Raw genomic sequence first — 6,652 nt, forward strand, 5'->3', positions numbered from 1 at the left:
CACATTTGCTGGAGTCTCTTGTTCTTGTTTTTTAGGTCACCCATTAACCCTCTTTTAGAAGGATATCTCTTGGCTATTTCTTCTGTGAAGGTGGACTGACCCAGGGCCTAAATCCTGTTCAACCCTCAACAATGACAAAAGGTTAGCTTCCTTCCACTGTTCAATGCTTGTCTGGTGTAACTAGCTTGTCGAGAACTTGGTAATATGTTCGTCTCAGGCTAAGCATGACTTCCACACTATAGTCCCCAGAGCTCTGATCAGAAAGGAAGATATTTCAGGAGAATCCCAGTTCACCCTCAGAACCATGGGGTACTTCCTCTGGAAGCAATAGCAAATAGATTGCTGTCCACACCTCTTGGGAAGCTTATATATTATTTTATGGTTATATAACATTTTGTGTAATATATGAATACTATAAACAACTAATAACCAACATGTGTGTCATATCAGCTACCAGCTGACATAAATAACCTAGTAAAGAGAAGTTTGTCATAACGAAATTATGTGATGAATTGTTGAAAACAAGAGTGGACTCAAAGTCTGAAGACTTCGGCTTTAAAATCAATACCATTTAAACCTATGGGACTCAGGACAACACCACTACTCCACCAGCAACTAGTTTCACAGATGGAAGTCAGGGGTCCGGCTTTCCCCAGAGGAGGCTCAAATCAAATGAGAAACTGGTAAACATGCTCTAGACTTCAGTGAATCAAGGCCTTGTTCTCCAGTGTGGATCTGCAGACCAGCAGCCTCCACACTCCTGAGGATTCACAAGACATGTGGCATCTCTGGACCACCTCAGATAAGCTGAGTCAGAATCAAGAGCTCCCCCATCCCAGGTGAACTTCATGCATTCCTCTGTTTCGGAAGCGGGGTTCAGAGAGCCTGCTGGACTTCCATAAATTAGAACAAAGAATCATTGCCCATCCTTGGTTCCTGCTGTCTCATGCCTCTGTGCTGTCTACTAAAATTTCCTTTTCAGAACTATTCACACTATATACTCACAGAGCACACACCCTGTATACACACACACACACACACACACACACACACACACACACACACACACACACACACACATACACACTGGATTATCTGCCCTTACTGTGTAACACAGAGAAATTGCCTCCATTGCCAGGCTAACTTGCTCCGTTGTAAGACTTTTGGTTAATAGAGCATCTCCAAGATTGAGACAGTGAGCTCTTACAAATATTGCAGTAAGGGTCTGCAATATGAAGTTCTTCTGTACCTAGAATGCGGCACAGAAACTGACTGTGTTAGTTCCCTATGCCTGTTATAACAAATTACCAGAAAATGAATGGCTGGGGGAAAAAAAAGAACTTTATTCTCTCTGTTTTAGAAGGACTGGAATCAAAGTGTCAGCAGGGCCAATCTCTCTCTGAAGGTCTTAGGGAAAAGTCCATCCCTGACATTGTCTAGTTTGGTAGCTCCAGGGTTCTCTGCACATAGTCCTTTACATCCTGGTATCTCACTGTTCTGCTTCCCTCTTATAATGACACTAAATTTAGAGCTTGCAAATCATCAAGTGTGGACTCCTCATCTCAAGGTCCTTGATTCAGTTTTCAAGACCCTCTTTTGCCCAAATAAAGTGACATTCACAGGTTTTAGGACAAGAGTCCTATTTAAGGGTCACCATTCAGCCCACCACATCAGCTCACAGTAATCGCCCCCAAAAAAGCCTGATGTGTTCATGAAGATCCTTAAACACACACACACACACACACACACACACACACACACACATACACACACACACACACACACACACACATACACACACACAAGCCACAAGGCTACACTATGAGCTTAAGTCTTCTCAGCAGCACACAACAAAGCCAGCATGTAGACAAGTACATGTATCCATCTCCAGGGTGTTTTCCCTAACACAGTGTGTTCAGTGCCTCTCTACTAAATGCTGTAGTTGTATTGTAACATGCATCTGTGAAATCCCCTTGTCCAACAATCTTGATGGCTTGACATTTATTTTATCCATGTTTGAACCAAGAAACTAAGATATTTCAGGGATGTGTCCCTGATACCTGTCCCCATGAAACTTCAATTCCAGGCTGATTCCATCATTCATTCTTTGCTGACCTGCTCAGGGTGTGTAAAATACGTCAAGTACTGGCTTGTGTGCATGTTTGAGTGAAGGTTGGACATAAAATAAGGTCAGGAAGGTAAATAAGTAAGTTTTAGTGCCAGCTATAAGAAAGCCAGTGTTTGGAAGGACACAGCTCACAAACAGCATAGCAGATACAATCCCAGCTATGAGGAAAGGCAGAGAAAAATCTGTCTTGGAGGACCAGAGTTACACATGTAGATTTGGTATTTGAAGTTGACCTGAACATTTCTGTAACCACTGATGAGCAAAGATTACAGGTGGTCAGAGGGAATCAGAAACAGAGGAACCCCTGCATGGACAGCACACATAGGTCTGCAAACTGAAGTGCTCACACGTGAAGGCATTGTTAGTGGGTATGAACCAGTGTGGGGAAGTCATATGACTGAGCTGTCTCACAGTTTTTGTTATTTACTTCCTGGGGCATATGGGTTGTCAAATATATGGAGTATCATTCTGTTATAAGAGACATGCAAGGTGAATGAATGAGTGAGTTTGTGAGTGAGTGAGTGAGTGAGTGAGTGAGTGAGTGAGTGAGTGCAAAATGGAAAAGTAGCCAGAAAGGTGATTTTCAGATATGATGACGTTACTGTTACCATATCATGAGATTTATGATAACAATGCAGAACATATATGCTACAGATTGATGGATGGATGGATGGATGGATGGATGGATGGATGGATGGATGGATAGACTGATAGGTAAATGGATGGATGGACAAAAAGGAGAGAGAGACTTACCAACAGATGGAAACAAGTATAATGCTTAAGTAGACACTAACACATAAAAGATCCTAAACCATAATATTGAGTGGGGAAAAGTGAAATGCAGAATTAAGTATAAATATGATAAATTTACTCCAATCAAAACACATAAAATATTAAAGTTAAAAGGTATGAGAAATCAGACACACAGAAGAAAGAAGATATCCAGAGCTATCCTGGCCTGGATAGAGATTCAAAGGAGCAGAGAAAATATAAACATTATTTATAGCATACACCTTTTTATGTTCAGACAATAATATCTTGGTTATGTGGCCAAGCACTACTTACTCATGGACAACCCTGAGGAGTGAGAACCTGAGTGGTTATTATCTAGTTTTTTGTAGTTTCTGTATTATTTTTAATTTCCTCAAAATGAACACCTTTAACTTAACAAGATCATGGTGGATGAAGGAAGTCTGAAAAACATAACTTTGCTTATTTAGCAAGTCCAGGTATTTTGGAATGACAGATATTTATTTCCAGGGATATCTTAATGGACACAGGTAACCCTGGAATGATGAGGCATGATTTCAGGTGACAGCATTGCCCTCGGGATGTGTTCATTGAATGAGGGAATGAACAAATGGCAGAATAAATTGGTGATTCCCACTAGGGTATTTAGGGAAGTCTATATTGACTGGGAATTCAATTAGATGACCTGTTGTCTATGGCCACAAAGCCGTTTTCCTCCCGAAAATATGGGTCTGGGCCTTTTTCCAGTTGCTTTTGTGTTCAGCCCCTCCTCTTCCATGGCTTCCAAGAACACAGCCAGAGAACAGAAATGAATAAGCCCAGTAATTTGGGCCATTCGCAGTTCCTGGGCTTGGTCCCTGGAGCAGATGAACATTCAGCACATCAGCTCTGACCTTGCTGCTCAAATTCCTTTGTACCCAACATAATAATGAGCTTTAGCCTCTCAAGCAAGACAATTTTCCCAGGGCTTCAATGTCTATTCCTGTCCAGTGAGTGCCAAGTTCTGAGGAAGGCTGCCAGTTAACTCAGAAGCTCTGTTCCAAAAATCCAAAATGGTCTTTTCCTACCCTGGGAGGATGGGGAGTGCAGACTTCACAGGTCTGTCCTCAGGGGCACTCCTAGAACGCAACTTCTGCCTAGCTCCAAGCCCAAGAGGCTGGCAGAGTCTTCTTCCTCAACCCACAACAGATGCTCTGTTGTCTGTCCCATGGAGAGCCACCATCACTACAACCAAGAAAAGACTTTCAATGTAGGTCTGAAAAACAGAGTTCAGATTTATTGCTCTACTGCCAAGGACTTGAGTTGGAATGGCAGTAGGAAAAGACCCAGATCCTAAGAGGGGCTGGGTTTAGAGAAAGGGAAATGTCAGCCCCATATTCTTTTGCCCTTGCAATATAAGCTGGAACTGTGAATTTAGGGTACATTTTATGTTCTCTGAAGGAGTCCAAAATATCAATATTATGATCACTGGAAAGCATCCAACCAAAAGAAAGGGCAGCAACAAATACAGAACAATCAACCTGTATTGATCTCTAAAATTTGCTTTATAAAAATCTAAATGCTGGGCTGGAAATGTACTTGCTATGTCTGATCACGAGCACTGCATGAAACTGGGAATCATGGGATGCCTGCAATCCCAGCGCTGGGTAGGCAGAGACAGGAACATTGGGTCATCCTCACTACACACGAAGTTAAAAGCCAGCCTTGACTACCTACAAAAGACCCTATCTGCAAAAACAACAGCAGCAAAACCTCAACAACAAAACAAACAAAGCTGTCGTGGCCTCCATGGCCCTCCATGAGAGCTGCAGTTAGAATTGTCTGCTCAGGTGCTTAGAACTAAACCTAATATAAGGTGGAGTCCTAGAAAACATGTGACAAAAAGTCTCACTCGGCTGCCCAACCTGTGGTCCGTGTGCTGGAGAAGCCTAGGATAGCTATGAACGTGGCCCAACACAAAAGTCCTAAACTTACTTATTTGATTTTTGGGGCTTTGTATTCTGTAAGTTGATTATGGAGTTCTCAAATTTGAGTGTGAACTTGGTAGAAGACAATTAATGTCATGCCAGATTCAAAAGGTTGAATACACATGGAAAATGGAGCCTGGTAAAGCCCCAGAAATCAGGAAAACCCAAAACCTTTCCTTCCTCCCTTGCCCCCTCATACTTCATTCAACTCAATACATTTACATTGAATAGCTCCTTAACCAAAACACCAGATTGCCTTTCAAATTCAGCAAGAACCGAAGTTTTATTCAGCATCTTAGTGTCTAATTAATCAGAGAAGATAGAGCCCACTTCCTTAAAAACGGGAAATTAAGACCTTTTATTCCTTTGTTCCTTGTGGGACCATCTGGGCTTAAGTTGAAGAGTTTGGGGTTCACATTTAGAGAGCAAATGGCAATCCACGTGTGGTGGTGCAAGCCTGTAAACCCAAGGGAGGGAGAGAGGGAGAGGAAAGAAGGGAGGGAGAGGGAGGGAGAGACGGAGGGAGTGGGAGGGAGGGAGGCAAGACTTTAAGTCAGGAAAACCATTTTGCATCCTAGGTGCACTTCCTGGCTGTGTGTGTAGATGAGGTCCCCAACCTCTCTGTACTTGAGTTCATACATCTGCAAATACAAAGTGAAAGGCCCTTCGAAGTCCAGCCTGAGCGTGAGCACTAAAGGCTAGGTCCCTACCCAAGAGCATACTTTTCCTTCATTTATTCTTGTTTCCTTCTCTCTTTTACTTCCTTCCTCCTTCCCTCCCTCCTTCTGACACACTTCTGCCACACATTACACAACCAAAATCTTTAGGGGGCAGCAATGTTGAATTTCCTGGGGTTATCTGGAATAGCACAAGATTCAAATTTCACCTCCTGGTAGAATAATTTAAACTGTTTAAATTGCAACACACTACGTGTTTTACATAGATGATTTCAGTGGAGAGGAACTATAATCAGCCCCACTGCAGAGATACAGAAACAAAGGCAGAGAAAAGGTAAATAAATTATCCAATGATCTTCTTCAACTGAGATTTGAACTCAGGTAGTCTGGTGCTCGAGATGACCACAGATGAGAAAAGAAGGTTTTTTTCCATGCCGCCTTATGGGGTGCTTTTCTTACAGGCTAAACATAACTCTTGGGAGCCCAGTTCTTGATATTATTTTAATGCCTTCAGGCTCATTAGGAGAAATCAGTCGCTAGTAATGAGCCCTGTAATGTTGGCACCTGTTCAATTTAAACGGCTCCTTTAGATATGCAAAGGTTCAGTTCAGTAGCATCTGTCTGAGATCAAATTCTTCAGGCTCCCAAGGGAAGAGCAAGGTCACATGTCACTCTGTGATTATCACAGTTCTTTGGCTGGCTGGCCTCATTGGCCTGTCACACCCTTGGAAGGTTGTTTCCACATCTCCAACCACCTTTGATTTTTATTTACATTTCAAGTCTCGATTCTGTAAGCCTCTGGACATTACCAACGATCCAAGCAGTCAGAGACTTAAAACACGTTGTTTCACGCAACTCATTGGTTCCAGGGACGTGAGAAGCAAACACTCCTCTCCTTTCAGGCCATTTCCAAAGTTCACCTTTCTGGCTCAACATTCATCTTTTTTTGCCTTGCATGAAAAGCCCTTTTCAGCAGGGAAAATTGCAGCTCCTCTTTGCCACTGTTGCATCAATCCCAGATGAAGAAAACGCTAAGTTCAGATGCCACATGCGTCTCTGTGTTCCCTGTTCCCTCGGGTGGCTGTTGCAGGAAGGTGGTGGTTGGAAGTGTGACTGGTGGGTGGAACTGC

The 6,652-nt window shown here is 42.7% G+C and overlaps 1 protein-coding gene across 2 annotated transcripts in view; it reads right to left on the minus strand.

Moving 5' to 3' along the window:
* Shisa9 (shisa family member 9) overlaps positions 1 to 6,652 on the minus strand; it is a 311,270-nt gene that overhangs the window by 118,574 nt on the left and 186,044 nt on the right. The window lies entirely within an intron of this gene.

Source organism: Peromyscus eremicus, chromosome 8a, assembly GCF_949786415.1.
Source record: "Peromyscus eremicus chromosome 8a, PerEre_H2_v1, whole genome shotgun sequence".
NCBI classification, from domain to species: Eukaryota; Metazoa; Chordata; class Mammalia; order Rodentia; family Cricetidae; genus Peromyscus; species Peromyscus eremicus.